Source organism: Podarcis filfolensis (genome assembly GCF_964270895.1).
Source record: "Podarcis filfolensis genome assembly, chromosome: 10".
In the NCBI taxonomy this organism is placed as follows: Eukaryota; Metazoa; Chordata; class Lepidosauria; order Squamata; family Lacertidae; genus Podarcis; species Podarcis filfolensis.
The window spans coordinates 4,727,454-4,754,390 of record NC_139612.1 but is presented as its reverse complement, the minus strand read 5'-3'; the positions used below and the strand labels follow the sequence as shown (position 1 = coordinate 4,754,390).

Below are 26,937 nucleotides of genomic sequence, written 5' to 3'. Positions count from 1 at the left end.
TCACGCTTTGCTTGCCGCAACACGCATTGATTCTTTTGGGGGAGGATGTTACGAAAAAGGAGCAATGCAGAAGCGAGCTCCAGGTGGCTGGAATGGTAAACAGGAAACTGATGTTATTGGAATGTACCGTGGGAACAAGAGACAGTGCACTGAGTGCCGGATGTTAGCTCAGAGTGGCACATGACCCTGTACTGGAAGTACATGGGTGGAGTTATTCTCTCTCTGCAGCTGGGTATCAGAGGGTACAGACGTGTTTTCTCTGTACTGGTGAAAGACAGGAATAAAGACATGTAAATATTTTTCTGTCTGTCTCATTCCCCCCCCCCTGGAAATGGAGGAGGGGGAGGAGTGGTGTGTTCTTCTTCACGTTGAGGAGAATCGCCGATTGGAGACCTCCCTTGATCTTGCCGGGAGTCGCAGACAGGAGGTCACAAGGATTCAAGCCGGGCACCTGGAGGGTGGCCAAATTCCTCTGACTGACAAGGCTTGAATCAACAGGCCGAAGGTAAATGAGACTTCCCAGAATGTGATAATGTTTTCTGGGGAAGATGGGAGTTGTAGGTCAGTGACATTATCTTTATTGTGTTGAGTTTCTGCACACCACTGTTGTAATGAAGTGGCATATAAACTGTTGAAATGAATAAATGAATAACATCTGGAGGACTCGCGGTTTTCCCCACTTTGTGTATAGGATTGTGGCCCTACCAGCTCTGCTACACTAGCTCTGTTACATCACAATCTGCACTTCTACTCAGAGGTAAGTCCTATGGTATCAAGCAGGATTTACTTTCAAGCAAGTGTAAGCTGCAAAGTCCTGCATTTCATAGTATACGTTTTTAAAAGTGTGCACCTAAAGTGGTGATATGCAAAAGAGGAGACCTTTAGTAGCTGAGTGAAATGTAAAATGTCAGAAAATGCAGCTTGTTCTGGTGTCCTCTTTTGCATCTCACCACTTTATGTGCACCTAGAAGAGGGATAGCCAATGAGGTGCTGTCCAGACGTTCTTAGGGATGTTGGTAGTTACAATCTATCAGCATATGAAGGGCACCACCTTGGCTATTTCAGACCTAAAAATATAATATGTAACTGAAACACGCATGTTGGAAGCACATGCCAGGTTACTGTTTATTCATATGCATAATATAGCACATGTATTATTTAAGTACGCTCAACACAGATCCAAAATCCACTATAATATGTTGTCAAGTGTACACAGAGATCCAAAATCAGTTGTAGAGTGCTGTCAAGTGTGGGTGGGTGTGTACACACACACACACACACACACACACACACACACACAGAGTCCGTGCTATTTTTCTAGAAAAAAAGGTGCTGGAACTCACCATGAATACCTGTATACCTGAAGGAGCATCTCCACCCCCATCGTTCAGCCCGGACGCTGAGGTCCAGCGCTGAGGGCCTTCTGGCAGTTCCCTCAGTGCGAGAAGCGAAGACACAGGGAACCAGGCAGAGGGCCTTCTGGGTAATGGCGCCCACCCTGTGGAATGCCCTCCCATCACGTGTCAAGGAAATAAACAACTATCTGACTTTTAGAAGACATGTGAAAGCAACCCTGGTTAGGGAAGCTTTTAATATCTATTGTATTTTAATATTTTGTTGGAAGCCGCCCAGAGTGGCTGGGGAAACCCAGCCAGATGGACGGGGTATAATAATAATAATAATAATAATAATTATTATTATTATTATTATTATTATTATTATTATTATTATTATTATTACCTCGTTTGTTCTCTTACAATGACAATGTCACCTACCTGAGAGGGGCCAGAACTGAGTTCCAGTGAGTTCTGGTTGAAAAAAAGCCCTGCATACAGTGTACACACACACACACACACACACACACACACACACACACACACAGATATGCAGACCTAAATTTGCTGCCACATAATGAAAGCCCATACATCAATATCCCCTTTATACAGTTTTCATACATAAGATGGCAAAAAGCCATCTTCTGGCTGCCTAACATCAGAACAGAACCAGCCCTCAATCCAGTTCATAATAATCCACCATCCATGTACATAACAGTAATATTTTGGATAATAAAGCACAGTGGAAGAAAGATGAGTGCATAAAATACACAGGGACTTGGGATCCCATCATGTTATCATACTAACTACAGTAAAGTAGGGATGGCCCTACTATTAGGCTGAGTGAGGCAGCTGCCTCGGGCACCCAAGTCTGGGTGTCATGGAAGGCCAGCAGATAGACAGTTGTTTCATTTATTTTTGTTGTATGTTTTACTGCTGGGGAAGGGGAGATGCACTGCGGTGTTGATAGTGCTTGGTCTTGAGAACCAGAAGTAGCTCACTGAGTGTGGTGGAACAGCTGCACTAGTTTCCCATGAGCTGGGCTGGTGTTGCTTACTGGGTGGGAGAGGTGGAGGGGCCACGTGGCATGGAGGTTGGTGTAGCACCTTGGAAAAATGGGGGGGGGGCAGCATCCGCAGGACTTCAAAATGTACTTATAAAGCACATATAAAGATTAACATTTCCCACTCTCTCAAACCATAAGTCCTAGTTTAAGAGTACAAACCCAGCTGTGGCGGCTGGTGTCCAATGGGGTAGGTAGAGTGTAAGGCAGGAGGTCAACAGCAGGTGGAGCCAGAGTGAGTGGCAGCCTATTGACATGATTTTTCATGACTATTTAGTCCTAGAGTTACTTGTGCATAGCTGGAAGGGTGGGGGGTCTCATAATCATTAGAGAAAGGGAGTTTATACAAAAAGCAACCCAAACCATTCCTTTGGGTTTTCAAATCATGCAATGCCCTTCTGCAGTTTGGCTCAAGCAATAAATTAACTAAGGAAGAAGATGCATAAAAGCAATAACGTTAATACAGAGGCCATGTCTGTGGCAACTAATGATGAAGGAAAGTTGCTGAATGCATCAGGTTTGTGACTCCAGTGTAATGCTTTAGAAAAAATGCTGAGTTTGTGCCATTTTCGTTTCCAGAGAATTTGCTGCGTCAGTTTCTTGCAGCAAAACCAGCAACATATCTCATGACACTTTAAAAGCAAACCCATTCACTAGAGCATAAGCTTTTGTGGAGAACACTTTGATGGAGAGTGGACTGTATCTTATACATCCATTTAAGAGGACACAGGAGCTTATGCCATAACAAATATGTATTTATAAAAATCCAGGCTTTTGGCCTATCATGATAATTTAATAATAATAATTTATTATTTATACCCTGCCCATCTGGCTGCGTTTCCCCAGCCACTCTGGGCGGCTTCCAACAGACTATTAAAATACAATAATCTATTAAACATTAAAAGCTTCCCTAAAAACAGAAGAGAGTCTATCCATGAAAATATTGTTCTATATGTGGTCCTGACTTTTGAAGAAATGTAGAAGCTTGCAAAATCAATGTCAAAACATGGTAGTGGGCAAAAGAGAAAAGATACCAAGAGACCAGGTTGCTTGGAATGTCAAATGAGGGCTGCACTGTTTTCTACATCTGAAATGAATTATAAACAACTTAGTATCGTGGCAAAAAGAATCAAGGATACTGTTATTGGGGGCGGGAGAATCGAGACCCTTCTAACCCCTGGACCCAGCAAGTGTTAAAATATAAGATAGACTGGCTTCCTGTGCTGAGGTGATTGCCTGGGTGACGGGCCACTAAGAGAACAAAAGCTCAGTGGAAGACAGCAAATGGGTGGGTCTCCCCCTCCCTGGACAGACAAAGCCAGAGTTTGAAGGGGAGTTTTGCAGGAATGGGACCGCGAAACAAAGCAGCAAGTTGGAAAACCAGAGAGGCAGAACAATGGCTTATTTCTGCTTGAATCCAAGGCTGTGGCTATGTGAAAACAATACATTTTTGGGGTCTTGATGCTGTGAAGCCCTCCATCATAGGCCCAGGTTGTATATATGTGTAAATAAACCATGTATCATAAAGGCACCACAGCCTCCACTGCCCCTCATTCCAAAATATTCATTTGAATGCAAAGCAGTGTAGAAATGCAATAAATCAAATCAATTCTATCAAATCAAAAGGAAACACAAGTCCTGGGAAAGCGCCTGGAACCCCTGGAATATCACACTGCTTGGAGGGTGGCGTGGCGTGCGACAGTATTCCTTAACTGTGGGAGAAAATACACTGTGTAAACTAGGTACTAAACTCCTTTGGGAGGAAGGACAGGATATAAATCGCATAAACAAATACATTCATAAATAGACTTCCTGCACATGAAAAGAACACAGAACATAAAACTTGCTACTGCCAACAATTATCATCACAGGTAGGGATGGGAGATTGGTTTGATTCAGTCCAGATTTAAAGGAAAACCTGCTTCATTTGTACTAACTGATACACAGGAAACTTTCAAAATTCATGTTTGTCTGAATTTTGCAATACAGTTCTCCTGTCAAGTAATGTGTGTGAATGGTGTGAATAAAGTAAAGTGTGTAAAGAAATGCATACATTAGTGAAAATAGCCTGCAAAGATGCATTATATTTGGGGGAGGAAACTTTGCAAAAACATTTATGCAGTATTAGCGGAAATGGCATATAGAAATATATATATTTTTTGTAGAATTAACAAAAATGTTGATGAATTTTCAAAAAAAGTTTTTTGCAAACTGATGTGGAAATGTGGAGAACGGAACTTAAGAGTGGAAAATAAGAAACTGAAATAAACTGAAATGAATAAATTTGCCCATCCCTAGTCATAGTGGGGTTTGAAAACCAAATATTAACAGATGCTACAAGTTGAAAAGAAATATTGGAAAGACTGTTAGATGTTACCTTATATCTTGCTACCGGGGCCTCCAGTGACAGTGCTGGCTCCAGAAGGACCCATAGTTGTCAACTTTCCCCTTTTCTTGTGAGGAATCCTATTCGGAATAAGGGAATTTCCCTTTAAAAAAGGGAAACGTTGACTGCTATGGAAGGACCCAGGATGCAAACCTGGTCCTTCAAAGGGAGTGCAGCCCCCCCAGGGTAGGCAGTTGACCACCGTCTCGGGCATGGGAGCTACTCACCCCCTGTGCCTCCGTCTTGCCAGGATTCAAGCTCAGCTTGTTTCTCCTCATCCATCTCACCACTGTGGCCAGGCCCTGATCCAAGGACTGCACGGCCTCTCCTGATTCAGATGTTATGGAGAGACAGAGCTGTCATCAGCAGATTGAGAGCACCTTGTCCCCAGTCTCCTAACGACCACTCATGAGATTATCTGTGTGTAATTGGATCATGGTATGTGTGTGTGCAGGGGCATCAACTTGAATAAAATATTGGGGGGAGGCAGGCAAGCCCCACCCCACATAATCACATGACGTGACGCAGACACACCATTTGGATGGCAGTGCCCCCCTCAAATATTTTAGGGGGGGCTGAAGGGACCTTAGCCCTTAGGAGTTGGCTCCTATATGTGTACGAGAGAGAGAGTGGAGGGGGCAGGTTACAAATTTGTATTGGGAATGAAAAAAATGGTCCCTGGTCTCTGCTCTACAGGTACCAGCAGCTTCTCTGACAAAAAAAGCAGGGACCACAGCATCGTACTTTGAGATGATGGGAGGCAGAGGTTTTTTTGTGCAATGGTGCTCACCAGTACAGAGTACTGTCTCCTCTTATTTTGCCGCCCAGGTAGCCATTTTGTGCACTGCACTTTTATTAAGATATGAGTATCAGCACTTCATATTTTTTTCTAACCAGAAAAAGTTTCATATATGGGGTTAGATTTCTGAGGAGTCATTCACTTTTTCACTCTCTCTCTCACAAATCATCACTTGATACTGAAGTCACCAAGTGACTAACAGGCACAAGAGAATCAGGTTTAAGAGTTACACAGAGGGGGAAGTTGCACTCAGCGTGGGTTGGTCTGTTTTTCTCCAGGATTTGGAAACTCCGCCTGGTGAAATTCTACTTCCTATGGCACTTGGGGGGTCTGGACCTGCCCATCCTATATTTAGCTAACCATGCTCTACTGCAAGTGTGGGGAAACTTGGGCCCTCCCATCATCCCAGACCATTGGGCATGCTTGCATCTGCTTTACTGGTTTAGGCTGTAATCCTAACCATGTCTACTCAGGCAAAACTTTAATTAAATTCAATGGGGCTTACTCCCAGGTAAGCAGGATTAGGACTGCAGCCTTAAACATTTCTCTGTAAGCAGAAAAAACAGAGAAGCCAGCTGATGTGCTCAAGTTGTTGCAGAGTTTGATCTTTCTATAGATTTCTTGGAAGTGCAGCTGAGTAAAGCTTGATTAGCATTTGACCCAGATGGAGGAGGTTAAGTACTTGAGAAACAAACTTTTAGGACACAACCATCTTCCCTACTAGGCGAGCTGTAACTCTGGTGATTGAAAGAGTGATATGTGTATTTCATGTCCTGCTAGGCCTGAAGTAAGGTAGGTACTTACTGTGATGCAAGGTCTGGAAAAGTACATCTCTTCACACAGAGGGGAAATGGCATTTTAGGAAAATAACAGCTATTAATAATATATTAAAACAAGCATTGTTTGGTGTATGATTTTGAAATTTATTATTAAGTAGGCCAAAGTAATTGATTTATCTCTATGAATGCTTATGCTTTAATAACTCTGTTAAAAGTAAAGCTTAACAAGAGTGGTTTATTCAAAACTTCATGCTATTTTTGAGCAGTAACATCTAGCAAACTGTTTGGTGAACGTTTTCCCGGAGGCTTCTGTGACACTTTTTTCTTCTTAGTAGATGTTGCCATTGGCTTAAGAACAGTATAGTTTTGGGTCCCCTCCCCACTTTCCCCTAAGTTTTGTTCTGTTTTTGCTGTGCTTGTGTGGATATCCTGCCCACATCTTGTTTCCATAATACAATTTCATAGTATTGTCTGGACACAGTGGTGGTTGACACACACACACACACACACACACACACACACACACACACACACACGTCAGAAATCTTGGGGAGAGTTCATCAAAGAGGCAGTTGTTTGTTCTCAAATTTTACTGGGAAAAATCTGTCTTGAGTAACTTTTGCTTTTTATCTAGTTAAAAGACAAAGTGGCTGAAGAGCAATTTCACAAGCTCTTTTATTTTTAGATGTGCATCTGAGATAAATTCCAAGGGTTCCAAGTAGACCTCTTTAAGTTAATTGGCATAAATTAGTAATGTCTATTCCAGTGGGTCTACTCTGAGTAGAATTTATGTGGCTACAACCCTGTGTGTGCGTGCCGCAAAGTAACTGATAATTGTCTATAGGCCTGCATAAAGTAACAAGGTTAAATATCACTAAATGTTAGTTTTCTTGAGCTTATCAAATGAGGTATAGGGATTAGAGTGGTCAACTTGCCACTAGATGTGGGGGATAAATCTGATCCCGTTTGCCTTTTAATGTGAACCTACCAAATTCATGCTTCTGAAACAATAAGTGACCTGAAATGCAGTAATCCTTTGAGTTCCCTGACCCCAGAGTGTGTATGAAAAGAGTGCAGTGTTGTATAGTGGTTAGAGTGTCAGACTAGTACCTGGGAGAACGGGGTTCACATCCCCACTCAGCCATGAAACTCACTCTCAGCCTAACCTACCTCACAGGGTTGTTGGAAAGATATAAGTGCAAAAAACCCCTAAGTAATAAATAGAAACGTGTACTAGGGGAAAATGTGAAAGGGGCTTGTAAAAATGGATTACATTAGGAGAAATTGCTAGGCAAAAGGGCATTTAAAAATGTACCCTTTATGAGTAAAGGACACAGTTTCATGCAAATTTCACCCACCCTCAAACTAAAGCGGAAATGTTAATAACAGGACATAGAATTGGAAAAAAGGAGAAAATGAAATAGACTTAACGATACAGCCCTCATTACAGTCTCCTTTCCTTTAGAAAAGTTTCTTTGGGGAGGGAACAGCTGAGACTGGAGAAGTTGCAGAGGTGCATAAATAAAATATTGAATAATACTGAATATTGAATAAAATATTGTGGGTGGGGGCAGGCCTGGCTCCCTCGGATATTTTATTGGGGGCTGAAGGGACCTTGGCCCTAAGAGTTGGCTCCTATGAGAAGTTGTAATGGGGGTGTAACACCTCCTCACCTGCTCTTTCTTTATTCCATTAGCAAATTGATATTAAGCTTGAGAACATTCTAAATGTAATCCCCCCCCCCATCATGAAGACTGAGGTTGGGCAGGGACAGAAAAGCCCTGGGACTCTTTAATATGTACATTTGCAGACAGTTTACCCCCTAGAGGCTGCTTCTAAGTCCCTTTATCAAAATCTGCAAAGTTATCAGGGGAGTGTTAAGCTCGCAAATAAGCAGAAATACCATGTACAACAGCTGTGTCTCTTGAACAACATGTGGTGGGAAGGGAGAGAAAAAATGTTTGCTGAATACCTTTTCCTGGTTTTTCTTTTCTTGATCAGCACATGAGCTGTGTCACGGATGGGAGGAAAACCGCTCCATAAATGCAAGAAACTTATTAAAAGGCTTATGCGATAGACTTCTGGTACAGTGGACTTCCTGTGACGGTGCCTGTCGATATGATTTAACGATTATCTGCCTGAGACTTTCCAGTAGTTATTTTGGTCGTGCCTCTCCCCTAGGCCTGACTGATTTGCCCTAACCGGACCACTAGTTACAGGAAGGGATAAGAAAATGCAAGATGTAACTAGGAGAGCAAGAGGAACAAAATAGAAGCTGCAATGGTAAACAAAAAAGAGGAATTAAGATGCAATTCAAGCTTTGATTTACGAGCCTGAGTCATCCTTAATCTTGCTTGTCATGTGCTTCTCCTGTTAACATTCAGTGTACTCTAGTGAACTTCCAGTCTAAGGAATTGCAACTTTGTCCCCATTTCTGCAGATGTACAGGTCTTCGTGGATTTCACGGACGCTTACAGGGGGATTGGACAAATTCAGGGAGAGAGCTCTATCAAAGGCCATTGGATTTTTTTTATGGTGTGAAGGGAGTGTTCATATTCTCTTAATTTCACTTTAGACAAAATTTGGCAATTCTACTGTTGGGGAGAACCTTTGAACTCAAATCGTATAGCTCAGCTTTGAACGCTGTTGTACCCATTAACACAAAGCAAGATTGGGAGCATAATATCCAGTGCTATTTTTCTAGAAAAAGAGGTGCCGGAACTCACTGTGAACCCCTCCCTTGTTCTCTTAGAATGGCAATGGTGCCCACCTGAGAGGGGCCAGAATTGAGTTCTGTCGAGTTCTGTCTAGGAAAAAAAAAAGCTCTGATAATAACTGTAGGTGAAGTGATCTGGGAAGGGTTAAGACTCCTGTGGTGAACCTAGGTGTCCCTCCTCGTCATGTTTATTTGGATGGGGAAACTCTGGTCCTTAGATGGTTGGCCTGTGTGAGAACCCTGAATGTCCAGAGCATTTCTTTATTAACCCACAAGGTCAGGAGGGATGGAACATCATTGTGAAACTTGGCATTTGTAGGCAATGTAAGTTGGGGAGTTTTCTTTGCATGCTTGGGCAATGCTTGTGGTTGACACTAGCATATTTTGGGTGCAAGAGCAGCAGATGTGATGTTGTGGTCAAAGATAAGGAAAAGCAAAGCACTTTTGATATGCTTAGGTGACTGAACATGTGCATGGGAGAACTCTGTTGAGAGGGCCAGTGGGTGTGAAAGATGAACGCTGCCTATGAAGTGGCTTTAAAGGAGCCAGGGCTGTGCAGCCACACCTTTGGAAAACACATCACAAGGTGGGAAGGTGGGAAATGATGTGTATGGTTTGAGCTCTCTGAGGCTCTAGTGCAAATAAAATGAGTTTCTGTGGACAGGAAGGAGGCCAGCTTGTGTGGGAGTTCATGCCGTTCGAGTCAGGCAAGCTCTCCTCCAGCCAGCTGCAAAACATTAGCTTCTTGTTAAATGACAGACCAAGCAAATGCCTTCACTTCTGGTTTGGGGGGAAAATGATAATGAGGCATTGGGAGTACAGTGGAAGAGACACGTGGCCTTACTAACTGTAAAAACCTCTTCAGTTTTCAAGTTTTGCTTTCCCCCCCTCAAGAAGCAGCCTTGAAAGACGTCACTCTCCTGCAGCAGAATGTGCACATTTTGCATGGGTGTGTGTGTGTGGAGAGAATGAATGGCCTTCATTCGGGAATGGAAAGGCAAAACTCTTTTTTCAAAAGCAGACTGCTGTTTCCTTGCTGAATGACCAGAGGTGGTGGATCCAGAAGGCAGTGCTGTGAGTCAAACTAAATATGACTTCAAGTGCCGTTTTATATTGTAATTTTATGGTGTGATTCATGCTGAGATCTATGGATGGAGGGTGGTATAAAATTTTAATAAAATAAAATGAATAAAATTTTAAACGGCATCTGCAAGACTAGCTAAATCAAGTTCTCTGGCTTTTTTTAAACAGCCAGGGGGCTGGGAACAAGGTGTAAAAGGAGGAAATCAGCACTTCCTGTTTCCCCGTGCTTTCTAGGTACAGTTCTGAGCACTTTTCAGTTTGCCCCACTGCTTTCCCCAGGAAAACCCACTGTTTACCACTGAGTTGGAATAAACATGAATCTGCAGAAATACAATTGCCCACTTTTTAAACTCAACAGCAGCCTGAAGTACAGAAAGCCAGCAAAGCTTTTCCTGGCTTGGGCTTCAAGAAACCAGACTCCTGCAGCCTCTCTGGTTGGATGTTGTTGGACCTCAGCTCCTGTCAGCTCCAGGCAGAATGGCCAACAGTAGGAACCGCAGTTCCAAATGTCTGGGGAGCTGCTGTACTCTGTGGGGTTATGGGCTGAAGACGTAGGGGTGGAACTAGTAAATTGGTACGCTTCTGCTCAGATGCATCTCTTCTTCTTTTGCGGTCACTCGTAGCTGAATAAGATTTGTCTTCCATAAACACGGTTTTAAAAGTGAGTCCGTAAGTGACTGTGGAGGCCAATTCTGGATCCACATGTCCTTCCACAGTGGGGACATGGGTTTCTGGGCAGGAGTTGATCATGGAGAGGTTTTGCCAAACGTGCCTTCCTCTTAGTTCGTTTTTCCCTTTCGTCCTGAGTTCGAGTGTCTTCAAAACCCATGACACCTTTGGTAAAGGCTGTTCTCCAATTGGAGCACTCGCAGATCAGGGTTTCCCAGTTGTCAGTGTTTATACTACATTTTTTTAGATTTGCCTTGAGAGAGTCTTTAAACTTCTTTTGTTGACCATCAGCATTACGCTTTCCATTTTTAAGTTTGGAATAGAGTAGTTGCTTTGGAAGACAATAATCTGGCATCCGCACAATATGACCAGTTCAACGAAGTTGATGTTGAAGAATCATTGGTGATCTTTGCTTTTTCCAGTATACTGGCATTAGTTTGCCTGTCTTCCCAGGTGATGTGTAAAACTTTTCGGAGACACTGTTGATGGAATCTTTCACGGAGTTGGAGATGGTGTTTATAAGTGGTCCACATTTCACAAGCATACAGTAAGGTTGCATCTACCGCTAGCTAGCAAAAGTGGCTGTGGATGAAGTCCTTTGATGGGAGATCTGTGACTGACAGCAGGCACATGGCTCAAATGTTAAACACAGTGCTTTTCTTCTAGAAAAAGAGGTGCTGGTACTGCGTTCCCTTGAGGACCCCCACAAAAAAGCAGTGGTTAAACCCTACTTATTTCACTGTGTTTGTTTCTGTTTTCCCTATTCAAAAGGACTCTGTCTCTACCAAACAAAATCCCTCCCCCCATTCTTTCAGTCTAGATTTCTTCTACTAGGGCTTCCATTCTCTTCTTTGGATGCAATCCAAGATGCTGCAGGACTTTTCCTGACCATATTCTAAGGCCTGCTAAATGAGCATATTCGATTTCTGTATAATTTAAAGATTTATTGGAACAAACAACCGAGCCTTAAAATGCTACCCAGCTGTTGCCAATGAGGACTCTCTCTCAGGCGTCTAAACTGCATGGTGTTCTGCATGGATAAGTGCTGGATAAGGTTTCCAAACTTGTGTACAGGTTAACTTATAAAATTCTTGTGCTGAAATGCCTTTCTCTCTGCGTGTAGGCATTAATATCAAACCTGTATACAGAACATAATGGCTGCTCAAGTGGGGACCCATCCTACTGGGGAGAAAGGGGGCAGGCTTCTGGTTTTCCCCAATTCTCTTGGAGCCACTGCAACAGACCAGGTAGGCACTGACAGTGCACCCTCTTGTGCTTGGGGTGGACTTCTCCTGCACTGGACTGCAAGACTTGTTTCTGGTCTGTCGTCTTATCCCCGTTCTGAGTGCCATCATTTTCTTCATTGGTAGTTTGGGGCCACAAGGATATCATTAGGGATGGCAGGGAAGTCGATTCAGTTCTCCTTTAAAGATTAGCCTACCTAATTCACATTTTCTGAAACAATATGCTAACTGAAACGCAGCCATTCTTTGACATTCGCTCTTCCTCTGTAAAAGTGCAAGCCAAGCCAAGTATGCATAAAATGCATTTATTAGTGAGAATAACATACTGTTGAATCCAACCCAGTGTCTGAGTGGTGCAAGATTCTAGCAGTTCCAGGTGCTTACCCAACGTTCATGTTTGCTTTGTAATGAGGTATAATGCAGACTATGGTGTCTTTATGATACATGGTTTATTTACATATATATACAACCCAAGCTTATGATGGATGGGTTCACAGCATTTACACCCCAAGAGGGTCTTGCTTCTTCCATAGCCACCATCTTGGATTCCCCTGCTTGGGGAAATTGATGTGTACTGCTGCTATCAGGTGGTGTTCAGCCTCGGCTGGTGGTGGGGAGTCCAAGGAGATGAGTCTTCTCCTGTGTTGGGCCTCTGCCACACGTCAGGTTTTCTCAGCAGTTGGGTTGTGGTTGTGTGCAGGTGCAGATTAAAGCCTCTTCTAATTGTTACATACCCAACCAACTAGAAGTGTGGTTAGGCACAGCAGTGTTCTGTTTGTTCTCCTACTTCTGCGTTGTGTTCTCAGTGAGAGAGTAAGATGGAAGTCAATGTGCATCATGCATTTTGGAATTTCTCCCATCTGTTTATTCCCTAAATCGAAGGGTGTGTGGTGAAACCTTTTAACAACACTCCCCAGGCGACTAGGTGTGGCCACCACATTGAACCAAAACTTTAGTGATGGATTTTATACTTTGATAAGAAGTTAACAATTGAAATGATATGATACACACACACACACACAAAATATTCGAAGAGTCTACATTTAAAATACACCGAAATTTGAATTTAGTGGCAGGTTAATTCTCCCTCTGCTGACAGCTTTTCTGGGAACATCTACTCCTGCCTACTTCATACTGATTTGTTTAAGGGAGGTATCTTGTTGTGCCATTCTGAACTTGATGCAGGTGCAGGCAACTTCCTGGCGCCAAGCACCTGGTGACGCTTTCTTTGTGTTCAGAAGCCATTTCTTCGGACCCTCTAATAGGCTGCAGTTCCAGGCCCCATGAAACCATCTCCACTCCACCCTGTAAATGTGGCTTAAGCCATGTATCATGATGAAACAGGAAAATGTGGCATTTATTTCTCTGTTCTCTTTCTTCAAGGTCTATTCTTTCTCTGTTCCATATCAGCAAGGATGGTGGCAAGGAGAGTGATTGATTAGTTATTTCAAAGGCTTCCATTGTCCTCCAAGTGCCTTCTAGCACAATGCTCAAGGTTTCTTAGGAATTCGTCTTACAGCCATAGTTTTCACCGTGCAGTAGATCTCTCCTCCCCCCTAACCAGGGCCACCTGAAGAGGAATGGGAAGAGATTTTAGACTGGAGGTAGTCGGCAGGATAGTCACCCTACTTTCCAGCAGGGCTTCAATGACTTTGACAGTTCACTGAATGATACGAGATTCAGCAGGTGACGTTCTTTCTATGCATTGAGATTTGCAGTGCAATCCTATGAACATCTACTTTGAAGTGAACACAACTGAGTTCAGTAGTTCTCACTCCAAGGTAAGCATGTAGAGATTTTCAGCCACAAAGATAAGTTGAAAAGTTGTAGAAGGGCACAATAGTCCTGCAAAGGAGTTAAAAGAAAAGGCTGGTGGCTTGCTCTTTGTGTCCAGTAGGTTTTATAGTTCAAAATAGACCGAGCACAACAAGCTATTTGAATATTTCCATGATTGTTGTTCAGTCAATTGACTGTAAATGAAGCCTATGCAAATTTGGTTAACTGCCTGCAATACTATGGCACCTCTCATATTTATATGACTACTTGAAGATTTTAAAATTTTGTTTTAAGCTCCATAAAATAAACGGGATTCAATCTTACTGTGTCAAGTCCAAAGTCGCTGTACATTTGTATGTTGGCTGCCTCCAACTGTGTCTGCAAGCCTCTCGCTTTTTTTCAGCCGTGGTCTTAGGTCAGTTCTCTTACCAATAAGTTCCTTATCAGTTCAGTAGTCAGGTGCTTCTTAGATAGGGCTGGATGGTGTTGTCTTACAGAAGAATTGGTACATAACTCATCCACTAAGTCAAGGAAGTCTTCTCGTGGAAAAAAAAGACCTTGGTTCTCTGGTGGCTGATGAGGTGAGTTTAATTATTTTGCTTCTAAACACATCAGTTTGATTACAGTGTTTAGCATTCACATGCAAGAGATCCCAGTGATTAAACCCCTACATTGACAGATTGGAGAAAAAGCCTTTGAAGTTTTTGGGGATGGTGAAGGGGGGGTGAGGAAGTTTCCAAATGCTTAAACTGGAATCAGTGACTTTTTCTAATGTTGCCATCCCTGGGGGTGATAACAAGCTTGCTGTCGCTGTCATTAGCCATTCTGGGCTGGATCCAGACACATCAAAGAAGCGTTTGAGTTAAATGTGTTGTAAATTTAAACAGGGAAAATGGGTAGAGAAAACTGGACTCCACAGCATCATCTGGTGGCACAATGTTATATCACATACACAACACATGTAAATCACTTTTTCTTTACCAATCTAGCTGAGTCTTTGATCTTGCCATTCCTTAGCTGTTCCTGAGTATTTTCCTGACTTGCCCAAAGGCACGTAATGGAAGACATTAAAACTCCTGACCCATTTCCGTTGGCTAAGGGACAGCTATGTGTGCAGATGAGGGTGAAATTTGCACTTCTCCTAATTTTGCAATGTAGTTCTCCAGCCAAGTGATGTGCACACAAATGCCTGTACTACGTTAAAGTGTGCATAAAAATGCATGCATTACTTTAAGTAAGACAAATCTATTTGACAAACTAGCATTGGTTTGCAAAAATGTATGCACTGGGCAAAATATCATGTGTATACTGGAAGAAATTTGGCATAAACTGCTGGTATTCCCCCCTACAAAGTCACACTTTAAAAAACAACAACAGTATTACTAACCGATATGGAATTGTGGAGAACTAAAAAATGAGAGGGGGAAAAAATGAGAGACTGAGAGAAACCAAAATGGACACATTTGCCCATTTCTAGCTACATGTAATGGGAAGATTGTGGGTGTCATTAGCCCTTAGCACCTCAATAAATACAGAGATGTACCACCCTTATTCTGTGCTTCATGAGGTGCTGACTGCAGGGGAAAAGAGAGGCGACAACTTACTAGACAACCTACATGCTCAGCCCCATATCACTAGAGATGCCTCTAGGTTGGTAGCATCAGGGGGTCTTGTTATAATGTGCAGTTTGCTAGTTGTAGGTTGTTGTTTTGACTAACTTGGAGCCCCTCAGATGTATTGGGACCAAAACTTCCATCAGTTCCATCCAGCATGACTATGGCACATAAATGCTGCAAGGGAGACAGTTATACCTGTTTCAAAAATTCAGTTTTATCTCTCTCTTTCAGAAGGCTGACTTAGGGCCAGTGAAACATATTGTTCACATTTCCTTTTCCAATGTTTATGTATTAAAATGGAATGTAAAAACATTAAAAAATATGAGAGGGGTGTATTGTTGCCCATTCTGCATGCTGGTTGTTTAGCGTTTCTCTTTTTATGAACTTCTGTATTCCTGCATTTCTCTGTTGAAAAGGCCATTGGGGTGCATGTTTGCAATAGCATTTGGAGACATTTTGTCCTTGTAAGTTGTGGAGTCCTTGGGGCGATTATGGTTTAATACAGATTGCTTAATGGATATGACGTTGTGTACTTTAGGAACTGATAGGATTCTACTCCAGTGCTTTGTTTTGTCACTGCAAAAGTTTATAAGACAGCAGTTCCCTTCTATTTAATGGACTTAATATTCTGACCTTCTTCCCGTTTCAGGGTTACCAGGAACCATATCTGTCAGCTTTCAAACACCTGGGTCTATTGTTTTATTTTATCATATGTTCCAGAGGGCAGAATATGTCATGGGAAAATTGTCCCAAATTATTTTTTATAAGGAAGCCTGCAGTTTAAATCTTTTACAGTGGTACCTCAGGTTACAGACGCTACAAGTTAGACTCCTCTAACCCAGAAATAGTACCTCTGGTTAAGAACTTTGCTTCAGGATGAGAACAGAAACCACACGGTGGCAGCGGAAGGCCCCATTAGCTAAAGTGGTACCTCAGGTTAAGAACGGACCTTCAGAACGAATTAAGTTCTTAACCCGAGGTGCCACTGTATAGCAACAGCTTGTTGGGTCACAGCCATGCTTGGATGTAGCCCATTACATTGTTAGGTGTTTTAAAACTAATTCACTACAGCCCTTTGGGGGAGTTATATAACTTCTGTAATAGCCAATAATGTTTTGGATGGTTGGTGGAGAATTTGCCCCCGATCTGAGCCCTATGATCAGCTGCAGAGGCCTTGCTTGCAGACCTTGCATGGCGGGAACATGGAGTGAGGTCTTCTTCATGGTGGCTCTGTGGTAAAACAGAAACCTGTCAGAATGGAGATAGTTCAGTATCCAAGGATGCTAACTCTATAAAATAAAGGATAGAGGGGGGTGTATTGGTGGTGATGGGTAACACTGTAAGTGAGAGGGCATCCAAACTAGAAAAATAAGAGGAGTAGCTGCCTCCACAGATCACTGTGGGTAGTAATTGTAGACCCAAAAAGATTTTTTTTACTGGAAACTTTCATTTCTAAAGAGGATCTCAAGCTGGAGAAAGAAAACAGGAAGTGAAACCGCTGTAAGAAGTGACTTCAATTAACCTCAGTTTGCAAAACAGCACTCTCCTGCCCTCCATGGTCAGGTTGTCGGGAGGAGGTGCAGGGTTTTAATAAGCCTAATTAGCTCTGCCCCCAATAAAATTCAGCTCAGGTGTTCCCCAGGTTAGGTTGTGGTGATCTGCGTCTCTCATTGGATCAGGGAAAGGGGCACAGCTCTAGTATTTTCTGTTCCACAGGCCTGGTAAACAGGGTTTTTTTTTGTTTCCAAACTTGTGTATGTGTCTAATATATTTATTTAAACATTTGTGCTCTTGCTTTAGGAGTTTAAAGGTTTGCAAATGTCAGGAGCTGGAGTCAATGGTAGATTAATCAAAGAAAAACACAGTGTCAATGAAGTTAACCAAAACAGTGCAGGCCTAGTGATCCCAGCAACTCTTCCCAATGAGGCAGCTGCAAGGACAGAAGGTTCCTGCCTTCCCAGTGCTCCCTAAGGCTCCTTCCCTAGTTCCTTCCCCAGCAGCCTAAAGCTCCTTTGCTTGATTCTTTGCTCCACCGCCATCATTTTTCTGTGTGTTCTAGGAGACTAGTGGGAGTCTAGGAGACACAGCAGCAGGAGGAGACCCCCTGGCTTCTTCAGCAGCCTGCCTCATCTTTTCCTCTTTGCCCCCTCCTCTCCAGCTTCCTCTTCTGCTTCTGATTCCGGACTGCTCTCTTCCACAGTGTCTTCCTGTTCACTAAACCCTGTTACCTCTTCGGCTTCTGACACCGCCTCATCCTAGGCTGCTCCCTCTTCTCCCTCTGACCATTCATTGTCATCCCACCACCAATCCCTTGGCTCTGAGCCTTTCCCCCCTGGGCATTCCCTTTGGGATTCCCCAGCTGGTGCCTCTCATCACTTCATCCAGCCTCTCCATGACAACAAAGGAGTGTGTGTGTGTGTGTGTGCGCGCGCGCTAGTGCATGTCATAGGTTTCCATTTACGTGGAATGTTTCCTACACTTATAGGGAGTCATAGCTTCTCCCCCATCTACTCACATGCTTATTAAATGACTCTAATTGAATAGATGCTTATAGAATAAATCCACATTGGGATTTAACATTAGTTATTAAACGGGCTGAAATGCAATGGTTAGTTTTAATTAGAAATGCAAATAATCTGGGGTCTCAAAGCCTATACCTATTGAGCAGGGTTGAGATGACAGTTGTATGGAGGGTAAAAGCCCACCTCCAAAACCACATTGGGGGCAAAACCCCTCCAAAGCCATACCATTCAAGGGAATCTTTTTGGGGGTGTCATAAGAGGGGAGAGGAATCCTAAAATGGGGCACAACTTATGGTGAAAGGGGGTCAGCTGTCACTTTTAGTTTGTGATGGATGCATACCTATCATGTTTTCTTCATTTGGGTCCATAAATACATAAATACTTTAGTTAGGTAACAGGTTCTGCCAAACTTATATAAATGTTTGCATAACTGCCTGAAACTTTCTGATATAGAGGACTTCTGCTGAACCTGATTATTACCTAAGAGTGAAGGAACTTCCAGATGAGCAAGGATGATTTCTGTTAGCTGATATGCCTGGCATTATCTGTCTGAACCAGAACTGCATGTCATGTGTCACATTGCTAGCAATTTCATTGGTCAACAAATAGACCTGAAGGGGTTATATCACCAATGCGGTGCATGAGGAGGGAAAGAGAAAGGACCAAGCAAGAGGGGACCTAAGACCCTGTTCACATGTTCTGACCAGACCATTAACCTGTTTGGAGATTTGATCGATCTCTCAGCGAGGGCTGGAGAGTTGGTGAGACAGTCTTGTTTTGTAGCAGATATTCATGTATATTGTGTGAGCAATGAAGGCTTCGAACTTTATTGCTGAATGAAGTATTCTCTTGGGCTGGAGGGTGCCTGACTATTTCTGGGAGAAATATGTAAGATCTGCTGGAGGTGATATGATTCCCTGAGCTCTGCAATTGTGTACTAAGCATCTGCAGAAGAGAGGTGAGGTGTGGTGACCCTGTCCACTTGCCTAAGACGGTTTGATGTTTTGAACAAATAATAATAATAATAATAATAATAATAATAATAATAATAATAATATATTTATACCCCGCCCATCTGGCTGGGTTTCCCTGGTGATATATTGTGTGCATCTTCTTTCTGCACATTAGATTGGAGAAGCTTTTTCCAGCCCAGTTTATTAAGTAAACATTTAGGGAATAAGTGCTCTGTTTCATTAGCTGCTGCTTACTAGAGCTTTGGCATTTGGTGGTTTTCTTTCGGTTTTTGGTTTAGCTGTTTAACGAAAGACTAAATAGTTTCTGGGCTGTATTCTCCCCCTGACAGAATCTCTCTCTTGCCTTCTCACTTCGTCTGATATAGTATTATTTCATGAGATCAAATTTTGCTAGACCAAAAATGTTAGGGGTGGGGACAACGTGTTCCTCAATGTTATTGTCCCACTTAGCACATTTTCTAGTTCAAGAAGCATTGGCTTTCTGCTTCTACCCTTTCCTCTCCATCCGGTTTTCATTTTGCAAATTTCTGAACTTATGACTATGCCAGAGGACATGAAAGGGGTAAGAAAATGCTTCTGGCTTTTTAATTGGCTTTCCCCACTTGCTCATGTGTCCAAATGGAAATAAGATCCAGCTCACTCTTTCCATCTTGTTTTCTTCAGAAATTATCTATGCACATCATACATGTTTTGACACTTGTATAATGGTAAGTGTGCTCTTCTCCATATTTGAGGACTGTTTTGCAGCCTAGGTTGGTTTCCTTAAGGGTGCCTGTAAAATGTGGGCGGTAAAACGATGTTGCAAGCACACAAAAAAGCCTCTTCTGTATGTACGTGCACTACATGGGTGCATGAGGCAGGAAACAGGGAGTTTCCGACAAGCAGAGGCTTGTTGGCTAACAAAGGTTTTGCCATGTCCATGTGATGTATGAAACAATCCAAAAGATGGGAAATCCTGCAGTGAGGGCAGCATATATTGTACCCAAATCACTTCAGCCAATTGTGTGGTGGCTGAATTGCAAGGAAAATGAGCATATTTAGATTGGCATTACTTTAACCCATAAAAATATAGGCAGTTAACCTAGTCACCTGCAGTAGTAAGAATTTCCTCCAGGTGAGCAGGAAGAGCAGAGAGTTGGAGGTCTCCCTCCTTATCTTGAGGATGGTGCAAGTGCATGAAAATTTGTAGATTAACTATGCATTCATTACCAGTAACTTTACTTGGATACTTGGACCTATTGCTCCATGATTTCTGAAGGATGAATGTTGTTAAGAGGCCTTATCGCCCCAGCACTTATCTGAATGTTTTTCTTATAAGTCTTCAGGCGCCTGATAAAGAATGTGGTTTGATTTTCTGCAGACCTCATTGAATCTGTTCCTTTCTCTTCTGAGCTTTTAATAACAAGCAATAATGCCTCTGTGTTGCTTTCTGTCACATGCTTGGAATTTGATGATTAAGAAGAGCCAAGTCAACATGTCTCAATGGCCTCTTGAGAAATCTTGGCCTGTCCTCCGATTATCGTTCATTGCCACTTCAAGAAAATATCCACAGTGTTTCCACTTCCCCATTGAGCTCCAAATTCTGACAAAGTGAAAAGGGCCTTGCAGTGTGGGCATACCGTCAACCAAGGGACTGCTGAATGGGTTTCTCCTTATGATCTCTTTAAGGTAAAGGGACCCCTGACCATTAGGTCCAGTCGCGGACGACTCCGGGGTTGCAGCGCTCATCTTGCTTTATTGGCCGAGGGAGCCAGCGTACAGCTTCCGGGTCATGTGGCCAGCATGACTAAACCACTTCCGGCGAACCAGAGCAGCGCATGGAAATGCCGTTTACCTTCCCGCCAGAGCGGTACCTATTTATCTACTTGCACTTTGACGTGCTTTCAAACTGCTAGGTTGCAGGAGCAGGGACCGAGCAATGGGAGCTCACCCCGTCACGGGGATTCGAACCGCTGACCTTCTGATCGGCAAGCCCTAGGCTCTGTGGTTTAGACCACAGTGCCACCCGCATCCCTAATGATCTCTTTAGGTTACTACAAATTGTTTTAGCTGTGGAAGCATTTTCAGGGAAGCAAAATGTAAGACCATTAATGAGGGCTAAGGCTAGTCACATTGGCTATGTCCTCCCTCCACTGTCAGAGGTCCTGTGTCTCCGAATACCCGTTGCTGTGGTCCACAAGTAGGAGGAGGACTGTTGAGCTTCCCGTTGGCCTCTGCTGGCCTCTGTTAGAACAGGATGCTGGACTAGATGGGCCTCTGCTCTTAGAGACCTAGTCAAAGCATTTTTTCTTTCTTTGCCTGTTTCATGCATGCTGCATGTCTGTGCTGAAAGCAATTCACAATTTAAAGTAATATAACTTTATATGGTCTAATGGACAGAATACGGAATGAAATCTGGATGGGTAGAAAAGTTCCTTCAGGTACCAATTCTTGCCATGCAATGGCACATGGCTCCAGCCAAAGTTCAAAGGCTGTTCAATACCCCCAATAAAAACACGTGTGTTGAATAGCTGTGGTTGATAACATATCTGTCATTATGGTCTATGTTAAAGAAATCAGCTTGGGTAAAAAAGTTCTTCCTTTTGCCAACACAGGTAAACAGCTGTTCCTTCTTGCTGAAGACATAGTACTTGCCCTGTTTAACTTGCTCCTGTATCCAGTAGGAATGGGCAAATCTATTAGTTTGCTTTCTTTTGCTTTCTTACCTTTCCAGTCTCAAATACAGCTTTTTTACATTTCCACATCAGTTTATTTTTTAAAAGTTCTCTGGAAGATTCACCGGCATTTTAGAGCAGTTTTCCTCCTGTATGCAACTTTGCTCTAATCTTCGTATTTTTGCAAAACATGATGTATTTTTGTGTGCATGTCTGGAGAACTGCCTTGGAGAAGGGTAAATTTAAAGGGATTCAGTTTGCCTATTGTTTTGGAATGTGCACATTAGGTAGGTTTGCCTTTAAATAAAACCCGAATTGAATTTATCCACCATCCCTTGTAGCCACTCAAGTGTGTCAAAGCAGTGTCTGTAAGAAATACAGGTTCTCCAGACTATTAAGGGAATGTGGTCTGAACGTTGCCTAAAATCCCATATCTGCTGGTGGGAACTCTGTGGGAATGGCCTTGTTTGTTTTCACTTTGGGCTATTCTGTGGCAACTTGGATTCAACAGGAATAGGTTGCATGTAGAAACGTGTCTTGCATATTCAGAACGTTTTCCCATAGAACGGATTATTTTTATTTTAAAAAATCCTGGCTCTATTAGCACTTGATATGGGAGGGCTAGAAGCCTACCCTGCCTGCTCTTGACTGGGGATGGGCAAATAGGTCAGTTTCTCATTTTTCTAGTCTTCAGTTTTCCACATTTCTGCATCAGCTTGTAAATTGATTTTTTAAAAAGTTTTCATGAAATTTCATTATTTCAGTGTGAGTTTCTCCTAATATTTGTATGCCTAATGCATACAATTTTTGCAAAGCTATGCTTCCCAATTTTGTGCAGTGTTGCATGTATGTTTTCACTAATATGTACATGGCTATGCACACTGTACCTCGGGTCCAGTATTGGACCACTTTGACCGGATATCTCCAGCCGATGTGGACAGACTCCTCCAAGCTGGAAAGCCCACCACCTGTCCTCTTGACCCGTGCCCGTCATGGCTGATTAGAGCGTGTCCAGATGAGGTGCGGGCCCCCCTGGGGGATATCATCAATTTGTCCCTTGGCACCGGGACATTCCCAGGGGAACTGAAGGAGGCAGTGGTGCGCCCGCTCTTAAAGAAAACATCATTAGATCCCTTAGATCTACCCAATTACCGCCCGATTTCAAATCTTCTGTTCCTGGGTAAGGTGATTGAGAGAGCAGTTGCTGAACAGCTTGGTGGGTTTCTGGATGAAACATTGGCTCTGGATCCATTCCAGTCCGGATTCCGCACTGGTCATGGGACCGAGACGGCCCTGGTCGCCCTAACAGATGATCTCCGCAGGGAGCTGGGTCGAGGCGTGTCGGGGCTGCTGACTCTTCTAGACCTGTCAGCAGCCTTCGACATGGTTGATCACGAACTCCTGGACCACCGCCTTGCCAACATGGGGATCCAGGTCACAGTCCTTCAATGGCTGCACTCATTTCTCTCTGGTTGGGGACAGAGGGTGGTGCTTGGGGGGGAATTGTCATCGCGCCACTCCTTGGTGTGTGGAGTTCCTCAGGGTGCAATACTCTCCCCGATGCTTTTCAACATCTTTATGCGCCCCCTCGCCCAGCTTGTCCGGAGTTTTGGGCTGGGCTGCCACCAGTATGCTGATGACACCCAACTCTATCTGTTGATGGATGGCTATCCTGACTCAGCCCCAGACACACTGATCAGATGTTTGGAAGCTGTGGCTGGATGGTTACGTGGGAGCAGGTTGAAGTTAAATCCTTCAAAGACAGAGGTCCTTTGGCTGGGTCGGGACGATATGGGATTGGGGGGGGCAACTCCTATCTCTTGCGGGGGCGCAATTAGTGCCAGCACCATCCGTCAAGAGTTTGGGTGTAATCTTCGACACCTCCCTTTCCATGGAGGCGCAGATTGCAGCTATAACAAAGGTGGCATTTTTTCATCTCCGCCAAGCTAAGCAGTTGGCTCCTTACCTCTCTCACCCTGACCTAGCCACTGTGATCCACGCGACGGTCACCTCCAGACTTGATTATTGTAACTCGCTCTACGTGGGGCTGCCCTTGAGACTGACCCAGAAACTCCAGCAGGTGCAGAATGCCACGGCGAGACTCCTTACGGGGTCCTCGCTGTGAGATCACATTCACCCGGTGCTATACCAGCTGCACTGGCTCCCAGTGGAGTACAGGATCAGGTTTAAGGTGCTGGTTTTAACCTTTAAAACCCTATACGGCCTAGGACCCTCGTACCTACGGGACCGCCTCTCCTGGTATGTCCCACAGAGGAACTTACGGTCTTCAAACAAAAACATCTCGAAGGTCCCAGGCCACAGAGAAGTTAGGCTGGCCTCAACTAGAGGCAGGGCTTTTTCAGCTGTGGCTCCGATCTGGTGGAACGCTCTGTCACAAGAGACTAGGGCCCTGCGGGACTTGACATCTTTCCGCAGGCCCTGCAAGACAGAGCTGTTCCACCAGGCCTTTGGCCAAGGCACAGCCTGACTCCCACCTTTGGCAATCTTCACAGAACTCTAGCCCAATGGTTGCCATCAATTTGATTTGAATTAATTTTATAATGAAATGATTTTAGAATGTTGTATTATTTTATTGTTGTTAGCCGCCCTGAGCCCGGCTTCGGCTGGGGAGGGTGGGATATAAATAAAATTTATTATTATTATTATTATTACCTCAGTATGCACATTTTTTGGCTGAAGAGCTGCATTGCAAAATTCAGAGCTGTGTGAATTTTAAAAGGCTTCCTTTCGGTTTGCATCTTGTTTTGAAAAGTGCAAATTAGGTAGATGCCTTTAAATTTTTATTGATTTATATTTATTTATTAAATTTGTACACCGCCCTTCACCCATAAATCTCAGGGCGGTTCACAGCATAAAAATACAAGATAAAAGCACAAGGTGAAGTGATCAAATTTCTGTACTGATGACCATTGTTTTATTATTTTATCAAAGCACAGGTAGCTAGTATGTTTGGGGGACTAAGGGCTGCAACATCATAAGTTGTTGGCATTTGTCTGTCTTGAGGTGAATGGAGTGATAGCAGCACCAAAGTGACCTCCTTGGGGCGCAAGGCTGGGCAGTGTGCATAGAGGTCCTGGGCTGCCCACACAATAACCCACCCCCTCCGCCTCATTGATGTGGTCCAAAGGAAAGCAGAGCAAGATGTTTGGCACCAGCTTGGCTGCAGGAGTTGCCAGAAGGAAGTGTGCAAGGCACCACTCAACCATTTTAGGCACTCCACTTTGGATTTCTGTAGGGTTTACTCCTGAGTCCTTTCTTCTCCTGAAGATGTCCCTGGGCTGCCTTCTCAGGTGGACAAGCCCCATCTGCCCCTCAGTTTCTTCTACTGCACATTCAGAAACCACCTTCTTGACTGTTGGACCCACTATTGGTCTCCTCCGCTCAATCCACCAGAGCCTTTATTTGCATGCAGGGGGAAGTCACCCCGGGTTTTATTTTTATTTTTTATAAATTTTTTATTGGTTTTTCAACACATATTAAAAGACAATACAACACAATACATAAACAAACAAACATATAAACACGTATAATTTCTTGACCTTTCTTTCCTTAAACCTTCTTTCAGCGACTTCCCCATACCTCCCCTTTCTGCATCCCTGTTTTAAGTCATTCCAGCAACCCCTAATTTCAATTTCTTATAGCACTTTCTTTAAATCTTTTTTCTCATATCCAATTGTTTGTCACTGCAATTCTATTTTGCATTACCCAAGACATTTTAACATTCATTAATTTTACAACAATTCTTAAGATAAACTTTAAATTTCTTCCAATCTTCTTCCACCGTCTCTCTCCCTTGGTCACGGATTCTGCCAGTCATCTCCGCCAGTCCCATGTAGTCGATCACCTTGGTCTGCCATTCTTCCAGTGTGGGTAGTTCTTGTGTCTTCCAATACTTTGCTAAGAGTACTCTTGCTGCTGTTGTAGCATACATAAAAAACGTCCTATCTTTCCTTGACACCAATTGACCTACCATGCCCAGGAGGAAAGCTTCTGGTTTCTTCACGAAAGTGCATTTAAGCACCTTTTTCATTTCATTATAAATCATTTCCCAGAAGACCTTAATCCTAGGGCACGTCCACCAAAGGTGGTAAAAGGTACCTTCAGTTTCCTTACATTTCCAACATTTGTTATTGGGCGTATGGTAAATTTTTGCCAGCTTGACTGGGGTCATGTACCACCTATATATCATTTTCATAATGTTCTCTCTTAAGGCATTACATGCCGTGAACTTTATACCGGTGGTCCATAACTGTTCCCAGTCAGCAAACATAATATCATGTCCAATGTCTTGCGCCCATTTAATCATAGCTGATTTAACCGTCTCATCCTGTGTATTCCATTTCAACAGCAAATTATACATTCTTGACAAATTCTTAGTACTGGGTTCCAAAAGCTCTGTTTCTAATTTCGACCTCTCCACCTGGAAGCCAATTTTCCTGTCCAATTTAAAAACTTCATTTATCTGATAGTAATGAAGCCAGTCTCTTACTTTTGACTTCAATTTCTCATAGCTCTGCAATTTCACTTTTCGTCACCCCGGGTTTTAGACCCATCAGCTACCCTCCCCTGGTTTTAGCTGGCCAGTAGAAGCCACTTCCCGGGGTGTGGCCTGCTGACAGCTTCTCAGAACCACAGGTGGGAGCTGAATCCAGGGTGGGGAACGTGTCCCCTGCCAGAGGTACTACTCTTTCCCTAACACCCCATATACCCCATGATACGTTCGTGTGGCCAGAGAATAGAAACAGGCATGGCAAGAACTGCTGTTCTCAAAGCTGCCTTCCAGAAGATCTTATCAGCTTTTCAACAGTATTTTAAGCCTCATTGTGAGTATTTTATTGCTCATTGTTTTGTTTTGTTTTGTGAGACAATTTGGGGGCCCTGCAAAACACTTTTGGTATCACCATGAGGGATCTCCAGAAATATTCATCTTTTTCAGAATAAAACTATTTTTAAGTGACAAGCTTGGGGGAGCCTTGATGGCCTTTGCCCATTTTTTTAGGGGGTCAGATACAGCCCACAGGTTGGTCACCCCTATACCACGGAATGAAGTTCATTCCATTTTAAGCAAGGAAGTTTTATCCTGCCTTTCAGCAGAGATGCTTTTAAAGTAGCTAATAAATCCAGGCAATTGAAGTAACGTATGTTAAAATAGCATAAAAACAAAGGAGAAGTAAATTGTAAAAGCATAGCAATTGTATAAAATCACAAGACACAAGGTTTTTAAAAGTGATAAGGTTAGGTCAGCTTTCTTGGGGTGAGCACTCTAGAGGTGTGACTGCAAGTAGACCCCTTTCTTGGTTG

General features: G+C 43.3%; 2 protein-coding genes across 8 annotated transcripts in view; one reads left to right on the top strand and one right to left on the bottom strand.

Moving 5' to 3' along the window:
• LOC310744216 (guanine nucleotide-binding protein G(t) subunit alpha-3) overlaps positions 1–5,134 on the bottom strand; it is a 56,179-nt gene extending 51,045 nt beyond the window's left edge. Inside the window, exons 1-3 of one of the 4 annotated variants that reach the window (XM_083575351.1) lie at positions 5,011–5,119; positions 4,775–4,863; positions 1,776–1,825 (exon numbers count right to left, since the gene is read on the bottom strand). The gene's annotated coding sequence lies outside the window, so the exon portion shown is untranslated. Of the gene's footprint in view, positions 1–1,775; positions 1,826–4,774 lie in introns of all 4 variants that reach the window. The other 3 variants (XM_083575352.1, XM_083575350.1, XM_083575349.1) reach the window with 3 other exon arrangements.
• A 1,099-nt stretch (positions 5,135–6,233) lies between these two features.
• Positions 6,234–26,937, top strand: part of CD36 (CD36 molecule (CD36 blood group)) — a 68,698-nt gene continuing 47,994 nt past the window's right edge. Inside the window, exon 1 of one of the 4 annotated variants that reach the window (XM_083575253.1) lies at positions 6,234–6,374. The gene's annotated coding sequence lies outside the window, so the exon portion shown is untranslated. Of the gene's footprint in view, positions 6,375–10,132; positions 10,152–18,628; positions 18,749–26,937 lie in introns of those variants that run through there. The other 3 variants (XM_083575255.1, XM_083575254.1, XM_083575251.1) reach the window with 3 other exon arrangements.